This window comes from Bactrocera oleae, chromosome 5 (assembly GCF_042242935.1).
Source record: "Bactrocera oleae isolate idBacOlea1 chromosome 5, idBacOlea1, whole genome shotgun sequence".
In the NCBI taxonomy this organism is placed as follows: Eukaryota; Metazoa; Arthropoda; class Insecta; order Diptera; family Tephritidae; genus Bactrocera; species Bactrocera oleae.
In genome coordinates, this window is record NC_091539.1 from 37,771,064 (window position 1) to 37,791,523 (window position 20,460).

A 20,460-nucleotide genomic window follows, 5' to 3' on the forward strand; every position below is an offset into this window, starting at 1 on the left:
TACGTTATCAACTTGTAAGAATTACATTTGTTTGTGTGGAAAAGAGACAACCACCCGACCAGTTGGGTCCACTTTTCCAACTAGATGATGAGCAATTTCTACCCAGTATTTTTGATTATATGGTATATACAAGCAGGTATGTATGTTTATACATATGTACAAAGAGGTTTGTAAGTATATCACAGGAATATGTTCATATACATTATTGTGCTGGCGAATGCAATCTACACACATAATATTTATATATGGGATATCCCATTTCTGAGAAAATTTGTTAAACTTATGTGCTTTATGTCAAATAAAAACAAAATAACCTTAACTTTGGTTGCACCGAAGTTATAATACCCTTCCCAAGAACCAAATGTTTTTTATAAGAACTTGATTCTGATTGTTCAGATTGTAATTTTGTTGTAATAAGAAGGTAAAACACATGTGCTAGAATCTATACATGAAAGGGAAGATGGTAGACCAAACCAAGGGTTGCAACTAAAAATTAAATTCTCCAAATTATTTTAGAATTGTGAAATGTTATGACAAGATCCAGCAACTGGCGTTACTAGCTGATTCTCAAGCCAAATAAAGTCATGCATAAATTTTGCAAACGCATACATATGTATGTACTTATTTAATTAAAACGAGTATCAATGCTTACATACGTACAATATAGGATACATAATACTCTCTAAGTATGAGCGCATAATTGTTACGGGATGAAAAAAGAGACAAAACGAAAAAAAAATCATTTTTAACCCACCCTAATGTATAAATCGACTGGTGTTTATAGTGGAATCAGTTGAAAACCAAGAAAGCGAATCAAAGAATCCATTGAAATTTTAACAATAATGTCCAATAATGGGTTATTTGCAATGATACATTTTCGGTTTACGGTTCGTACTCTTCGGTTTGGAGGTAACAGTTGAGAACTTTACGAAATTTGGTTTTTGTCTGACAGCAGAGAGTAAGGGCCAGCATGTGTGCAGAATAAGGATGAAAAACGAAGCAAATGGTTCGAAAAATCAAATGAATACGCAAAAGAATCGAATATTAAGTACTCGACATACGTTAGAGATGCGCAAGGATAATTGATAAGCTTACGATTTATCTGCCAAATGGCGCACATTTCAGCAAGACGCTTCTTAACTGCGTCATTAGCATTTGCATGTGAGCTCGTTGAATTTTTTTCCCGTATTACTGTTAAAATTGTGGTTGCTTTTTTCAGTCGCTAAACACCACCGACAAGTATCGATATGAAGAGCTGTGAGCTGTAAAGTTAATGAATTCGATATAACTGTTTAATGAGTTTCATGAACCCAGTCAACGAGCATCGTCTAAAACACACACCTACCGCCATGTGTCATGTGAAACACGAGATTATGAATAAAACCCTGTAAGTAAATATTATATGTTGATGTATACTTGTAAAGGGCTTTCCAATAAGAGTGATATGATTAAAAAAAGAAAATACATTAATTGTTAAGCAATTTAAAATATTTTTTATTTAGTGTGGAGTACAATCGATGCAATTAACTATCTAAATATAACATCATTCAAATGGCCTCCACGACCATTTTTTGCAGTAACGAATTCGTTGAACCCAATTTTCGAGTACTTCTTCTACTAAATCAAGCCGTATGTCATGAATAGCACGTTCAATATTGACTTCTAAAGCTTGTAGACAGCCTGGTTTATAGCTAAAAAACAATAACTTCAAATAACCCACAACAACCAGAATCGACAGTTTTGTTTATTTACCGCACCACTCAGATGAAAGTGAATCTCATCAGATCATTTTCTATAAAAAATCGTTATCGTTTTCAAGTTGTTCCAAGGCAAAATCAGACGTCCACGATGGTCCAATGGCTTCAGTTCTTGAGTGAGAACAATTTTATACGGAGGCAATCGCAAATCCTTTCTCAAAATCCACCAGGTTGTGGTTTGAAACAGTCCCAATTCTTGAGAACTTCTTGGAATCGACAAATTGCGGTCTACAGCAACAATTACTTCAAGCGGTTCTTTGTCTTATTGGCACTTGAACATTATGTAAAGAAAATGCACGCTCAAAATTTTCAACAATTCAACGCATAGCGAGCACATGTTAACGATTAATACGACCATAAAATGGCAAAAGAGCACCAAAAGGTGCAATTGGGAAAGATTATTTCGATAATAAAATTTAAAAGTTTGTAAACGTAGTTCTTGCATATATCTTTCCATGATGAAATTGTAAGCATTACTGAATACAATGACAAAAATTACAGATCATATTGGAAAACCCGTTACATGCCGCTGGTGTTACACTAGCTCCTTATGTATGGAATTTAGAATCAAATAACAGTTATTTTGTTTTGGAATACGCAATTGTTTAACTTTGTAACTTATTTGAAAGAATTATCCCTTAAGATGATTCAAATAAATATCTATAGAAGATTACGTGCCTATCTATTTTCTGAACCACGTTGTCCGTGTGAAACCCTAGGAAGAAAAGAGTTAAAATATTATTAGGTACGTGGTTCGGTCTATTGCTACATAACAGGTATAATACAAAGTTCATAGTTTTGTGAATTGAATTATTACGGGAAATGAAAAGAGAATGCATATAAGAACGGAAGACGGTGAACCAAATATACATTCAAAAGGGGCTGTTACCGACGAAAATGGCCTTTGTGGCTAGTTGGTTGAGATAGTTGGCATTACAAAGAATGCATTGTTAAAGGAAATACTGGATACACACCAAGTGGCTGCGGCGTGAGTTCACAAACGTGATAATGCTTCAAATCATTGATAACAATAAAAATATACCCTAGTGTCTGCTTCTAGACTTCAGTAAAACGCTGGAAAGAAATTGCCGATACTGAGCTCTCTTTTGAAGCATATTATTATTGTACTAATAAATTGTATCGAAAAACTGGTAATCAATGCTCGGAGGTTCGCTGTTGGGTGTCGATACACCAAATTATATTCCAAATCGACATTTTAAATGTAATATGAATAATCAAGAAATTATTTTTTCTCAAATATAGATCACATAAAGTACTTACCGTATACTAATTAATGAAAAATATGACTATAGATCCATCGAAAAATAGGTTAATGGTTACAGAAGCTTTATAACAGAAAAGGATATGTTTGACAACACACCTAGGCCTTTAGGAGGCCTATAGTGAACCCAGCGGGACTAAAATTTCATCACTCTATCATGTTCTCTCTGAATCATCCAGTGCTTCCGATGAAGTTCCTCAATGCAAACAATTTGATCTGTGCAACCTCCGAAACATATTCATATGCTTCATAGTTATCATGAAATTAGAAACTTAAGTCTCACTCAAAACGATACATATTTCTGCAGACAAACAGATATACAGGCTGGTTTTGCAGTGTCTGCTGTCACCAAGACATAGCATTACTAGCTCTAATTTTGTTTTCTAAAGTTAGTACATTTGTCGTGAGAACACATGCACATTTACAAGTCATTTTATCAATTAATTCTTTGTTTAAAAGCCATTTGAAGTTCACGTGTCAGAGTATTTTTTTAATATGGAAAAAATTTAATATCGCGCAGTGATTGGATTCTTTGTTTTGAAAGGTTTAAAATCAAAGAAAATGTATGAACAATTGTTAGAAGTGTACAAGGGGCTCTCATTTTCAACACGTACCCTTGAATTTTGGGCTGGTGAATTTAGACGTAGTCGTACTAGGCTTGAAGACGATCTACGCGAAGGACGACCAAAAACAGCAACCACACGAGAAATCATTAAGCAAGTTCATAATATTGTTAGTGAAGATCCAAGTTTGACTAACGTGAAATTGTTAATGCCACAGACATCTCAGACGAACGAGTGCTTCATATTTTACATGGAGACTTACATATGAAAAAGTTAGTGCCGCACACGTTAACAATTCAACAAAAAGCTGAAGCTGGTTGTTTAGCTCCAAACCATATGAAGTCACAACGACCAGGAAAGAAGGATATGGCATCAGGTTTTGGGATGCAAAAAGAATTTTGTTGATTTAAAACATTGATTGTAAAACAATCAACTCTGAAAATTATTGTAGCCTTTTGCATCAGCTGGATAAATAAATTCATGAGAAAATTCCTGGTTTGTAGCACAAAAAAATCATTTTTCATCGAAACAATGCACCTGCTCACTAATGTGTTTTAACAGTGACGTAATTCAACGAATTACTTGAGCATCCACCGTATTCACCTGATTTGGCTTCCAGCGACTAATACCTCTTCAGAAACCTGAAACAATTCCTTCATGGAAAGCGTTTTTTGTCGACTTAAGAAGTAATTACAGCCGTAAACGGGTATTTTGCACAGCTTCCGGAAAGTCATAATAAGGATGGCATAAAATTATTGGAGGATCATTGGAATAAGTGTATTGAAGTTAAGGGGGATTCTATTGAATAAAACAATCTATTTCGTACCAAAAATTGTATTTTTTCATTTCGAACGCAAAAACTTTTCAACCAACCTGTACTTATGTATGTTGATCGAAAAAATTGATTTTCAAATCCTGTTAGAAGCAACTCAGATCTTGGAACTCGAGCATTACAAGACGTGCCACATAATAACATTGAATTAGTGTTGAAAACCCCCACATGGAAAAGAAGTAATCGAAGAGTGTCAACGACTAAATTCGATCTCCGCAGAAAGTTTTATTGATAAAAATACACACATACATACATGTGCAGTCGCATATCCGTCAGCGTCCTTCATTATGTAGACATTTTCTTATATACATGCATATGTATATACATACGTATGTACACCAAAGCATAAATCACTTCATGATACACAAAAAATCCATTGATGAGTCGCAATCGGTTTATACAAACTAACTCCCTGAATGACTGTCTGATTGCCATAAAAGGCCCACAACACACGCTCAAATGCCACAAACACAGAAAGTTTGTACCGCAGCATGGCAGCAGCCACAACAACAACACAAACCAGAGACGCGCGCACGCTAAATGAAGCCACTCAAAATGACGTTTGACAACAATTGTGATTGACGGCATAACTAAGTAAACACACACATACTCGCCTCGGAAAGAATATCAAATTGAAATAACAACAACAACTACAACAAAAAGGCGCCAAACAATTCGACACTCAAACGATTGAAATATTGTATAAAAATGATACATACATAACAATGCGCCGAACAATTGACAGTGCGGTGGCATGCAACATTGAGTGCCCACAATCAACAACATGCCACCCATTTAACGGTACAACAACAATACATCCTTTCGTGGGTGGTGATAGCATGTGGTGTGGAGAAAAAAATAAGCATTTCGCCAAACGAAACTTGTGAAGCAAACGATATTTACCCAAAACGGTATTCATCGTAGCGCTTATTATTGTTGTAAACGATACACAACTTTTTTGTATTTCTTGGCTTTTGCGTGCGTTATTTTTGCTCTTGTTTTTGGCAGCGTTTTGCGCTTTGTTCGCTCTGGTGTGGCGGGCAAATCCTCTTTGAGGTAGACAAATGGCGTAAGCATACACTTCTGATCGCCACATTTGTCATGTTCGACATGATGGAATTGGGAATGAAAAAAAAAAATTAAAATAAATAAAAATGTTATGCATGAATTCGAAAGCTAAATCGAAATTGAAATCTCATAAAAATTGCGAATTTATTTAGTGTGGCTTACTTGATGTGTCCTAATTGGAAATTGATTGTGTTGACACAGTGTGGCCAATAAGTAATGGTAAATACATACACATAGTAATGTGTATTTCTGTAATTCGAAGCGTTAGCTTTAAAATCACTTTTTGTAGTTGTGGCGACTTTTCACTCCTCAATAAGCAATGATTTATCGTAATTGTCACTGACAGGGAGTCTGAATGACAGTTTACAAGGCTGCAGTTCATTTATTAAAAAAATACTGTAATCAGTCAATTTCTGGCACATATGTAGATATTAGCTGAAACATAAGTTTCAATGCAAACAGCTTTCATTATTGATATGAAAAACTGCTGAAAAGTGTCGCATCTTGAGTTCTTCTTGATTGACGAGAAATTTGTTCGCATTGCTTAAAAATATTTTAATCAGATAGATTTTCATTTCAATACAAAAAATACAAATGAAAATATTTTAGAAGGTATCGCGAATGAATAACTTACAGAATTAGTTAGAATTTATTATATGTACTTATATAATATAAAGAGTATTTGGCTTTGGAGAGATTTAGAAATTCAATATCAGAGATCACAGATATATCAGAAATCAAACTCAAAGGCTGTCAGATTTTCTGAAAGGGATATGAAAACACTCTTCAAACTCTCTCAATATGTTATAACAGAGTATAATGTCATCCTTAATACCTTATGGTTGATATTGCAGATGGGTTGAATTGGATCATTGCCACGCCCCCGCCGTTAAGCTCTATAACTAAGGCACAAATTAAGAATCCAATCCTTAATTCTTGGAGGGGAATCTGCAGTTTCAAATATTTTAAAGGGGGCATAGCACCGCCTTCTACCAAGTTTAACACGCACATTTCACAAACCACTTAAGCTATATCAACCAAACTTGATGACAGCCAGTTGTTCTAGCTCCGCACGTACAATGTGAAAACATGTGAAATCGGATACTAACCATCATGAAGGTTTATGTTGAAAACTACATCCTTAGAACCCTTCACTATTATAGTGAAAATGTTAGCATCTCTAACCATGACTGTGTCACTACTTGTTTGTCTCCCAATTAAACTAAATTCTTCTCTGGAATATGAATTTTCCGTTACAACTTACTAAAGCAAGAACAAATCTTTTTGATTAGAGAAAAGTGGGGGAAAAATTTTATTGCGCACAATATGAACACACAATTTGAAAGCATACATAGTTCGGACTGACCTTGACAGTGTAGAAATCATAATTACCGCTACACACTAGTGCACTATGAATGATATGTTTGAAGAAAGGAGGAAAAGGGTGTCTTTGAATTACACTGAGAACTGCATAAATTTTAGTTACACTTTACATTCCCCTACACAAAAAGCCGCCGCAAAATTGCCAGGTAATTTAGAGTGTGAAATTAGACATAAAATTGTGTTCATGTTTGAATGGCAACTAATTGTAGCCTACACTTATGAACATATTTAAATATACGCTCATTGAGCATATAGGTATATATGTAGGTATACTATTACTGAGCGTAACTATTACATATATATAACATATTTATGTAATATATAGAGCACATATCATAAGTGAGCTCAGTTTGCCGTTTTGGCATTCAAAGAATGTTAAATCTAGATTTGCCTGCTTTTAGTTGGCCACAGTGCCAAGAAAATCAATGCCAATGTCGTATGTGAGGCAATGCAGCATCTTCGCAATGAATGTACGTGTAAAAGCCAAGGATTTGGGTTTTTCAGGAAAAATTGGCTTAAAGTGGCCAAGTGATTGAGAGATGGGTTCGCTTGTCCTCCTACGACCCAATCTTACATGAGCACATTGGCTGAAGTCTTGTGGGTTTTTTTTGTAGCGTTCGAGTAGAATGCATACGAAAAGGCAACATATTTTGCCCCATCTATAGCGTTTGAGTTTAATGTAAAATATCGGGGAGAATTCATCTCAAGAGTTCCTTTTTGACTTTTTCCATTCTTGACAAGGAATCACAACTCTCACTACTTCAACCACCGAGCGGAGTCAGTTTCATAGGTTTGTGATGGGCACAGTAAGTTCTGTCAATATAAACACCAGAAGTTTCATTTCCTGCAGCAACTATGACATCACAATTGAGATATGCACAACTCTCGAAGTAACTAATACCCAAATATATCGACTCCCTTCAAAAGTTTTTTAATTTATATAATATATAATTTTCACTATTTTTTACATAGTAACAGTGACATACATACATACCGCTATTAGGAAGTTTTCATGGGAACGCTCGACGGGCACATAGAACTCGAGGACTGCGCAATCATTGGGAGTAAAGTTCTTTTGATTTTTCATTATAAATGAATGGTTTAAGAGGCTAGAGGTTCTTATAAGGCTCAATTTATTAATATACTATATAAATAAAGTGATACACCATAATTTAAAAATTCTTGAAGTCTAAACTCATTTCAAGAAAATTAAAAATACATACGACAAGTAAGGAAGGGCTAAGTTCGGATGTAACCGAACATTTTATACTCTCGCAAAATCAAATGGTATACTCGTTTGAGATTTCTTTGTGGATTGGCTGATATTTTCGGTAGAAGGTCGACATCCACATATTTAGTACTTAGGGGCTTGACAGTTTTGGTTCGATTTAGACAATTTTTGGCCGCAAGGTGGCATACTTTAATTGCATTATTCACGCAAAGTTTTACCCCGATATAATCATTGTTACCTGATTTGCATAGTGGAAAGTGAAAGAATCAGATGGAATTGAAAATGGTGTTACATGGGAAGTAAGCGTGGTTGTAGTCCGATTTCGCCCATTTTCGCAATATAACATAGAAACATGAAAAGAACGTTAATTAATTATTAACTAACGAATTTGGTTGAAATCGGTTAAGCAGATCTCAAGATATGGGTTTTCACCTAAAAGTGGGCTGTGCCACGCCCACTGTTTAATTTTGAACGCGGTTCCTATAAAGTCATCTCATACCATCCCAGAGATAAAATTTAATGTCTTTGGCGTGTTTAGTGCTTGATTTATCGCGCTTTTAGTAGTTTATAACAGTACCGTTATATGGGGAGTGGGCGGAGTTGCCACCCGATTTCAACTGTTTTCACACCGTTAATAGAAGTGCTGAAAACATTTGCTTCCAGTGAATTTAGTTACAATAGCATTAGCGGTTTAGGAGATATGCACATTAAACTTATTGGGGGGGGGGACCACGACAAATATATGTAAGCCTTGTATCTTATTGCGGAGCTTAGTTATGGCAATTTATTTGCTTTTTATTAATGGCGTTTTGTGGGCGTGGCAGTGGTCCGATTACGCCCATCTGCAATACCAACCGTCTTACTGTACCAAGAAACATGTGTATCAAGTTTCATAAAGATATCTCAATTTTTACTCAAGTTACAGCTTGCACGGACGGACGGACAGACGGACAGACGGACGGACGGACAGACAGTCACCCGGATTCCAACTCGTCTCTTTATCCTGATCATTTATATATATATAACCCTATATCTAACTCGATTAGTTTTAGGTGATACAAACAACCGTTAGGTGAACAAAACTATTATACTCTGTAGCAACAGGTTGCGAGAGTATAAAAATAGATCAGAAGATTTTAATTTTATTCCTTATTTTCGGACTGCGAAAATAATTATTAACCAGGTAAAAATTTTAAAAATAAGTAATGTATCTGTTATTAGAAGTATTATACACAAAATTTATCCAAGATCAAGGGGTTTAGGGAGCAGCTCCTTTTAATATGTAATTAATATAAAGATAGTTCCCATCCTCCCATCCCATTTATTAAATATGTGTTTGAGTTAGTAAAAGAATTATATTAACGCTTTGCCTAAAATGGCGGTAACAAGGCCATTCTTTGGAATTATCTTCAAGAGAGTCTTGACCGGTGATCTGAAATCAAATATAAAACGGAATCTTAATCTATGTAAGATTTGCCAGTAGAGAATGTAGGTTTTAGTAATAATAACCCATCGATTAGGCTATTGGGTAGATTAGCTTACTAGTCTACTAAATTTAGCAAGATTTCGCCATACAAAAATGACACTTGCTAATTTCGTCACAGAGGAGATTTGAAACTAATCTATTCGAAATCGCCCTGTACGACTCTGATATAGCGCCATCTGTTTCAACTTCCGATAACTTATCAGAATGGGTTTAGCAACTTGGGTACCATACCATAGAATAATATTCCAATATAGGCCTAATCAAATGTTTGAAAAGTGTTTTAGTAACATACAGATCTCTAAATTCGTTGTACCTACAAACTTCAAACAAAACTAAGAAATATATTAGTTTTCCAAGCAATTGTAATACCATAAAGACTAAAGTTAAGCTTACAGTTCATACTAAACTTGCTGTAAACTATAGTTACATACATTATATATACGTATTACATAGGGAAAGGTTTGCACAGATCTAAGTGAAAAGCTTATTGTCGTTATAAATACAAAGTTGCAATAACAAAAAATAAAAATAATAAAAAAACGTATGTCCGTCTGTTTGTATAAACGCCAACAAGTTCCTCAGTTGTTGAAATATCGATCTGAAATTTTGCAAACGTCCTTTTCTCCGCCAAAAGCTTTTTCATTTGACGTGATATCTTTCCATAATTTTGCATGGCTTATTGCCTAAAAGAGCATCTCGACAGGCAATTAAAGATTGCCAAAAATCTGAATGTTTAGCAATTAATGTCTAAATATATATCATGCCGTACATTGCTAGCAATGAACTGTCATTTTCATGGTTTGACAGAGCTGTTTTCATTCGCACACAAATTTTGAAATGGCAACATGTAACATTCATGCATAGCTTCGGCGGTATGATGCCAGCAAAGATGAAATGCCAATGTTTTATGTTTTGTTGTGCAAACTGCAATTTAGCAAAGTAAAATGTATTAAAATTTTAACAAAACATGAAAAATAGCAAATAAGTACATAGCAGGTGTACCGGTTTTTTTTATTGAATTTTTGTGAAAACGAAATACTAATTTTGAATGGGAAAGTAAAACAAAAAATTTATTCAAAGTATTGACCTTTGATTGCTTTTTAAACATTTTGACCACCTGTCTAGCAATTTGTGGATACCATGCAAATAACAATGTTCGTCTCTTGAAGCAAATCAATCTAACACCAAATTTTCGAATTCTGCGTAGGAATCGAAGCGCTGCTCAGCCAATGCGTGTCCCATCGATGAAAATAAATAGTAATCGGAAGGTGCCAAGTCTAGTGAATAAGGTAGGAGGGGTAGCAGCTCCCAGCCAAGTACTTTGATTGTATCCTGAACCGATTTTGCTTTGTTTGCAGAGACATTGTCGTGTAACACAATTGCTTTGCCGTGTCTTCTGCCCCATTCTGGTCGATTTCCATCAATGCATGATTCAAATTGTTCATTTGTTGCCCATAGCTATTAGTGTTAACAGTTTCACCAGGTTTTAGGAGCTCGTGATATACCACACCCTTCTGTTCCCACCAAACACAGAGCATTGCATTCTCCGTTTATGATTCTTAAAATAAATCCATTTTTCATCGCCGGTGATAGTTCGATGCAACACTAATTTTCTTTCGTGACTTTGTGGCAAAATTTCACACGGTTTTCCATTAAGCAACATTTAACATGGTTGTCATTTGATTTGACTCAAGGTATCATCTACATCCAATATTGCTTGCAGTTCGTTTCATTAAAATCATTATCTCTGAACCGTCGAAACCATTTTGGCTCGACAAGCATTCGATGCGACTCTGCAGCACTTTTCTTCAAATGGAAACAAAAAAATTAATGCTTTCCGCAAATCATCAGTTTTCGGTACAAAACTTTGACATTTTCAACACATTGAACAAAATGTTGTTTGTTCAATGACTATAAGGTTATTGAATATATTTGACAGATGTCATACCAACCAAAATGAAAAAAATTACCGCTCGTTCACAACAAATGTTCCCCACCAACACATATGTATCTTAACGTTCACTTCATACCGGTACACCGTAAGCTAACTTTAGCCAAATTCATTTTCCAATCGCCCAATAAAATTACACGAATTTTGGCGACGCTTTCTAGCAATTTAGCACTAGTTACATCATCGTAAGCTTGCACTAAGCTACTACTAAGCCTTTGTTAGTCGTTTAAGTTCTGATGTCCTTGATCCCTAAAATTAAGCTTCTTTTGCTGGATATCTTATCAGCAAACAAATAATAAATTATGTATATTAGGTTGCACATTAGGGTTTTTTTCATACATTATAGGTACATTGCATACAAAGTTTGTAAGAATAAGCGAGAGTTTAGAAAATAAAATTTGATATTGAAATTTTCTCTGATTCAACAAATAATGTTATATACAAGTAATTATATATTGGAGTACAAATATTTGTGTATTTGTTGTAATTAAGTAAATATTTACATGGTTATATAATATGCTTACAAACCTATGTACATAAATTGTGAATTCAATTCAATTCGGTGTGAAGCATAAGTTCGCTCTCATATTGTCAGTCGGTTTACCACATTTATATCAATGTATTACAGTGCACATGTATATATGTTTACATATATATATATATCTATATATTTATGTACATATGTAAGAAAATGCCCATTTGCATGCTTGTACATTTTGTAATTATAACTGCGCTTGTTTTCTTTTCGCCATTTTGCTGCGTTGCGTTGATTGTGCGCGACGGCACTGCAACTGATTGATTTATGCAAATGAAATGAGTTTATTGAGTTCATTAAATTTAATATGTGCATACGACAATAATTCATACTGTGGTTTTTAAATATCAACACATTTATCATGATACTTGGATTAAAACAATGCGATTCAGAGCATATCCGAGGAGTAAGTATATATGAAAAGGCGAAGCTGGTTAGTCTGAATAGCAACGATGGAACGTTTGAATGGCAGTGGTTAGAATAGTCGAGGAATTTCAAAAAAATTAGAAAATATTTTATGGCTTAAAGTTCATTTTAGTGTTCTAAAAACATTTTTCAGTTCGTAGTAAATGTGTTTTTCTTAAAACTGCATTCTTCAAATGGGAGCAATCTGGTTGTCAGAGACATATCAGCACTTTACAAATTTAACTGCAGCTTCACAATAATATTATTTAATAAATTCTTTCGTTATTATGGCGACTTGTTTCTATCTATAAGCATGATAGTTTTTTCGGCCAAAACTTTATAATGTTTTAAAAGCCGACTATTTTGTGAAAAATTGAAATAAAGCTTAAAAAATACGTTCTTTATTCGCAAGTTTTATCTAAATAATGCTTCCTTTTAAATTTATAGCACTAGCTCCCAAACCACGATCCATGCTTCGTGACCATCTTTATAAAGTGATATCGCAGATTGTCCGAATAAATGCGCCTCAGGCATTAAATTTCACAACCATGATGGTAAATAAGGGCTTTATAGGAGCAGTTGGTAAAAAAAGTTATCCTACTTTGACTAGATATGAGATTAGTCTACGCATATCTGCTGCTAAAAAGAGAAATGAGTCCTTAAATTTGAGTGTACAAAAAGAGCAAATCATAAAAAATCGTTTAGATCCGCTTCAGGCTTTAATATTTGTTTGCTGATAAGGTATCCAGAAAACGAAGCGTAAGTTTAGGGATAAAGGAAATCAAAACTTAAACGACGAACGAAGGCTCAGCAGTAGCTTAGTGCAATCTTCCGATGATGTAACTAGTCTAATATTACTAGAAAGCATCGCCAAAATTCGTGTCATATTATTGACTTTTTTTTAGCACATATCCCATGTTTACTTTTATATACTTACATATGTAAACTATTTACTCAATCGATGTCATTTTCTAACAACATGCTGCTACATTTCCGATACAAAGCCACCTAAACATATATTTAAGAATAATGAAAAGCAAGAGAAATTTTATATCAAGAACTAAATAAACCAGACAACCCAAACAAGGCTTCCACATAAAATTGAATATCAAGATTGATCAATACATACATATGCATATGTATACATATCTAAATGTAGCCGTTATACAAATTCTGTTATGGGAATTCTATGAATGGATATGAATGCCATGTCAACCGACAACGCTATAGAACATTGTGCAGTCATCGAAAGCAGGTTGTAGAAATCTGAGCATTTGCATACAAACAGACATATGTGTGGGGGCAACAATACCAATGGTTATATATAATAAATATATCTACGCAGTTTCATGTGTTTTATGAGTATTTAATTCTCACACATGACTGTGGGCGTATAAACATGTCCCTTATTATAGCATATGTGGGAATCTTCGCTGTGTTGTATTTCACTGGGGAAAACCATAAAATTACACAATATATATATTGTATGTATATACATATATCTTTAATTCTATACCAAAAGCTCTATATATTGATAATGACAAGTGTGTGTGTAAATGTTTTAACGCATACTCAATAGGCAAACGAGTAGCTATCGTGCGTACCTCTTAAATTAATTTAATATCAATAACGGCATATAGAATTTTACTTAATTGAAATTAAACGTGTACATGCGGTTGTGCTGTTGTAATATTATATCGACGGAATCAAAAGTAGGTATTGTAAATTAATAGAATGTTTGTAACGGAAATATTGTGACATACGACAGGAAATTAACCAGAAATACATCGCTGCCACGCGAGAGAGACAAGCATAAGCCAAAATATTGTTATAGAATTTAATTTACATTTATTAAATCGATTGGTATACTGATGTGCATATATTGGGGAATTTGAAGCAACTTATTTGTCACTCTGAGGTGTAAAACTTAAAGAGGAGATAAATTTTTCAATTTCCTTAATTGCTAGCTCTGGCACTTGCTTAATAAAAAACCATGATTTCACTGAGGGTTTGAATTTTTCACGTGAATAGCAGAGTTTCCTGGCACACAGAGCTACCAGTATACTATAGTTAGGAAATGTATAAGCTTATGACATACATGTACATACATATGTATATGGTAATTGAATATAATTTCCAATAACAACAAAAATCGTTTATGTACTTTGATACATACTGTATCTCTAAATTTATACATTACAACTATAAAAAATAAAAAGGTTGCAATTTTTTGATTAAATAAGTTTTATGTAATAATTAATTGTGGTGTTTATTTATTTTGCTCAGAAAAAATTTATTTTGACAGAAAAAGCCGTGTACTCCTGTATTCTGTTTAATGATGCATTATTATTCTTACATTACTAATTTATAAAAAATATTTAAGGCGGTGGCAGCATTACTCAAAATATTTTTCACTGGAAGCTTTCTTCAACCTCTTTAGCTTAATAATAATATAATAAAAATTCCTGAGTTTAATAATAATATTGTACAAAAATTTTTGGTGAGGGGGCTACCCTTTAAAATATATTTTCTTTTCCTTTCTCTCTTTCTCACAATTCCTTACTTTGATATTCATACTGAAGTGTTTTTTTTTTTTGGCTTTTAATTTTTAAGCATCCGACCCCAACAACAATCTAAATATCAATTGTTATACTTCTAGTTTTTCTATGAACGAAGTTTATTCTGATTTATGATTTGAAAGCCTTTCATAAATGAAATTTCACATTTCATTCATTTTACAGGTTATCTAAAAACAAACTTAATTCTTCCAATTCACCTTTGTGCCCATGTTATGGTGCATTTGCCTTTTTCGACTATAAACAAGTAGCAAAATTCCATTCTTTAAAGCATAAATATTCACTCCAAACCAGGTACAAACCAAGCTCAAAACAAATCATTACTTCTAGATTGATTTGTTTGTTTTCAGAATTATAAGATTTTTTTTAAACAATTAGAAAACTAATTTAAATTAATGAAATTAGTTTATCACAACTCAAAATTAATTCTTCCTGTTCAAAACTCATAATTGAAAGATATTACTGCCAAATATACATAATTTCCAACTGTCCGCTCTTTCATGCCTGCATTTGAATATTTTCGGCAACGCTGGCAAAAAGCCATAAATTATTGATCGAACAGTATGCATTTCCTTCACAACTGTCCGCTAAATGAAAAGTCATAAACATTATGTTACCACTAACTGTTATGCTGGTTCAAAAGCATTGCCTTTTACGATGATGATAAATGATTTGTCGAGCGAATGCTGTCGAAAATATGTGCTGACTGGCATACATACTTACACACAAGTTTAATGACCCCATTGGAGCTGTTGATTGACAGCAATTAAGGTTGACCAAAATTGATACATCTGAATTGCTAATATAAATGTGCTTTCGAGTCAATAGTGGATAGTGGCTTCTATAATTGAGGCTAATTTGATGATTATCAATTATTTAGTGTTGTTACTAATATTTTGGTTTGATTCATCACATTTAAATGCATAATGTACATATACATACATATGTTGTACATTTGAGTTGGTGGTAGTAGCAATCATGTTTGCACAAGATATATAAGTATGTAGATATTTTTGGAATTACAATAAAATATCAAATCGATGAATCATAAAGTATAGTCAAAAGCGTGGTGTTGCGTTTTTGAAGGAACGTTTGGACCGATTACACTAATTTTGAACATCAGGTCTCGTTATGTCTAGAAAAAATGTTTCACATTTTAACCGATATATGCGCCAGAGGTTTTGCAAATTATTATGTAAAGTATATTTTGGAGCTAAAGAAAATGTTGGACCATACATTTTTGACACTAAACAACATTTAATTTAATTAAACTAAGGGTATGTTTCAACCAATTTTATCCATTATAAGCATCACATGGTTTGTCAGGGAAAAATTTACACTGAAATTCATGGAGATATCTCATAAATTATACCATATTTTTGTTAGAGAAATCGCGTAGGCATATTCAGCATTTCAGATGTATATTCAATATACATGATCAGATTTCAGATGACGGTTTTGTTTCGACATCTTTAATAATTATATAGAAAGTAGGTGTGGCAATAATCTGATTTCGCGATTTTTCCTGTTTTAGCATAATAAGATGATTAATAAGAAAATGAGCCTCCTTATTATCCTATTTAACCCATCTACATCCCCATCTACATTTGCCCGCGTTAAGGTATGCCTGTCGTAAGAGGCGACTAAAATCCATATGCACTATCACAGTTATTAAGCTTTGCCAAGAAATATCAGCATAGCTATGTCCGAAATAGTGCTTTAATACTCAGCTTGAACTGATATTATAGACTTTAAATGAGATTTCAAATAAACAGACACTTAAAGTTCAAGCGACAAATGTCACCCGTCATTGAGTAATGGGTTGCTCAACTGGCAGTAGTTTCGGCTACGCAGTCTTACCGGAGACTTTCTGGTACCACGGGGAGCAGAAAGCCCTTGGACTTCGGTCCAATCTGCTCATTGGGTTATGGCCCCTTTGGGGAGATTCGTGGTGGCTGTGGTTGAAACCTAAATGCAGGATGAACTGAAAAATTCAGTTCAATGTGGAGTTGCATAGCAACTGGGTGACGTACCCTCAGCATGGCAGAGGTTTTAGGTCGGCCTCGAACCCGACCAAGGTGGAAAAGGAGTCCCTTCCACACTTCCGATTGGTATCCAATTGATGCTCGCTAGTTTGTGTTATTAAAAATAAGAATGCTTACATACTGCTTGCGGCATTAAGGGCGTTGATCAATGCATTGTTTTGATACGTTGTGGTTTTGAGCACCGTGAGGTTAGGCCATCGCCGGTATGTACTCACATAAATCACAACGAAAGTTCACCCATCTACATGTCTTATCTTAAACTAAGTAAACGTTCAAGACAAGTCGGAACCAATCGTTACACTCTTTGGAAAATTAAAACAAAATTTTATTCCGAGTAATTTTAATAAGTTTCTTTAAAGAATAATCGGATCTAGAGAGGCGATGGTAAACTTTCAAGCCTATTTCTGCTTTAAAAAAGGTTCTCGTAGAATCCATTAATCGGTCGGATTTAGCTTTTAAATTGTAGTTTCTCAATTTATTGAAAAATACATCGTAAATAGCATTTGACAACTGATCTGATATCTAGTATAAAAGCTAGTAGGTCTTTCTAACCAGCATATGTGAGTCAGTACTTGTATATGAGAAGTCCTAATAAATTGAAGTGGCAATGTTATATCTACCACAGAAAGTTGTTACTTCCAGCCATAAATTAACATATGTATATACTGAGTTATGTTAGAGAATATGTTATTTAGCAATATCTCCTCCGCAAGAGAAATTAACAATTTTTTTAAGTTACGGCCAGCTTAGTGTCGTTGTAAGAAGACCGTGGCTTTAAAACTTTAAGCACATTTTTGTCTAAACAACTTTACGTCACAAATCAACTAAACATATAACAAACCGCCACTTTGCGTAACCATTTTTTATACCCTGAACAGGGTATATTAAGTTTGCCATGAAGTTTATAACACCCAGAACGTACTGTTGAAGATCCTATAAAATATATATAACTTTATATATAAATGATCAGCGTGATGAGCCGAGTCGATTTAGCCATGTCCGCCTGTCTGTCTGTATATCCACGAACTAGTAACTCAGTTTTTGAGACAATAATCTGAAATTTTGCTCACGTTCTTTTCTTCTCAAGAAGCTGCTGGTTTGTCGGAATCGATTTTGGACCACTATAGCATATAGCTGTCATACAAACTGAACGCTCGGAATATAGGGCTTGTATGGAAAGCTTTTTTATTTAACGAGATATCTGCAGGAAATTTGGCAATGGTACAATTTCCGAAGAAGTTGTTCAGATCGGACCACTATAGCATATAGCTGCAGTGAAACTGAACGATCGGTATCAAGTGCTTGCATGGAAAACTTTTACTTTGGTGAAATATCAGCTGCCAAACAAACTGATTGATCAAAATATAGTTCTTGTAAGGAATCTTTTGTATTGAAGGATATAATAACATTTTAATTAGTTAACGTTTTTTCTTGTTTTTCATTTTGTTCGTTACACGCCATAATAACAGATGACCAGGAAAGTCAAAATCGTGATGCGTTGAATACGCCCTTTTTCCATCTCTACTTCAACAAGTTTTTTAAACTTAAGTTTTGAAATTTTTTTTATAAACACTTAAAATATTAAAAAATAACTGATAAAATATGGATATTCAAAATAGTTCGAAATTCGGGCCTCTAAACTAGAGCACCCCTTAAGGAAGATGACTTAGTGAACCTCTGCAGCATGTGAATTACATGTTTGTCTAATCAGGATTATTACAGATACCTCTAAGTATTTCACATGACTCCAATTTATACAATTAATTCTCTCTTTCTCGTATATTCGTTGCTATATTAAAAATAATTTTTCTTTAATAAAAATCAGTGCAGTAGTCATTTTCATTTTCAAAAAGAATTGTATTGGAGAAATTCAAGCTAAGTTCCATTGAGTTGAATTTCCAAATAACCACTCTCAGCTGCTTCTCAAGAAGTCAGATTACCCAACGCCTTCTGCAGCGAATTTCGCGCAAAAAATTATTACCCTTGCAATTATAGGTTATGACGCCGCTTGCCGGCAGCGCTCCTTAGGCGCGCATTAATTTTCAAGGCTAATGCAGCAGCAGTACGAACCTGCATTTTGCTAGATTTTTGGTGCATAAACTTTTCGCAATCAGTTAATAGTGCAAATTGTTATATAATTACAATTTAATCACCGCCGTTCGTGGCGCAAAAGTCAACATACTGCATCGCATGCGACCGAAACTTTTACGAATTACGGAGAACCGAAGAAAAAAAGCAGGACGAAGGCACACCAAAGTGAAAGAGAAATCGGTGAAAGTGCAAAGCGAAGCCAAATTCATTGTGGTAAATTAAAATGTAAACATAAATCTAGATTTCGTTAATGACTGAGCACTAAGTTGGCATGTAATTTGAGGCTGGCATGAAACAAATTAAAGCTTCGTCAAGTAGTTGTGTAGACATCAACGCTGACACCAACGAATAAACACGAGGCGAAAAGCAAAAAATAAAAATATATAAACCGTGGTTCTACCAGACGAAACATATGCATGCACCGTTGGCGTAAATTTCTCAGAAGTGAAAGTTTAAAAGCGAAAGTCAGAAATTTAGAGCGAAAAAAATTAAATAAATTGCTGTTTTAGCGACACAAATCGGTGTACCAGTGACGCGCCGCTGAGTAAATTTGTGTTTAATGTTTTTTCATACTTTTATATTCTATTTCATTTTTAATTTATTTTTGTTTTGAACAATTTCTTCATATCTACACGCGTGTGTGCCATTAGTGTCAGCCAGTGTCGCCATCACGCCTTAAACATGCCACTATATGTACACGTGACCGTATTAAATGAAAAGCATACAGCCAACTAGCAGGTGCAAAGAGCGCACTGAAGCATTTCTACAAAAAAAGAAAAACAAGAAAAAAGTTGCTAAAAAATACAGTAACTTGTAAGGAAATAAAAACAGCACTCAAATTGTGCAACTGGGCGTATACGTGACGGCGTCGCCCCACAAGTAAGGCCACCTCAACACCTAAGTATGCATTGTATTTTTTAACTAACACACATACATGCACGTTGCGTTGCTACATGCCAACGTCGGAGAAAATACTAACTAACACAGCTTTGATATTTCGCGTGTAAAATTCAACATTTTAATGCTTTACTGCTGTTTCGGCACAGTCTTTGAGGACATTGACGACCTTCGGTGGGGCGTACAGTGTGTCTCACATGTTTTAAGCAGCTACAAATTTCAAAGGCTTTTTTAATGCTTAGGGACTTAAGACTACTTTAATACTTTAAAGAAAGTCAGAAAAAACGCTTTATTTGAAGGGCCATTTTATTTAACAGATAATTTAAAAGAGGCCATTTACAGTATTGAATGTATTTTA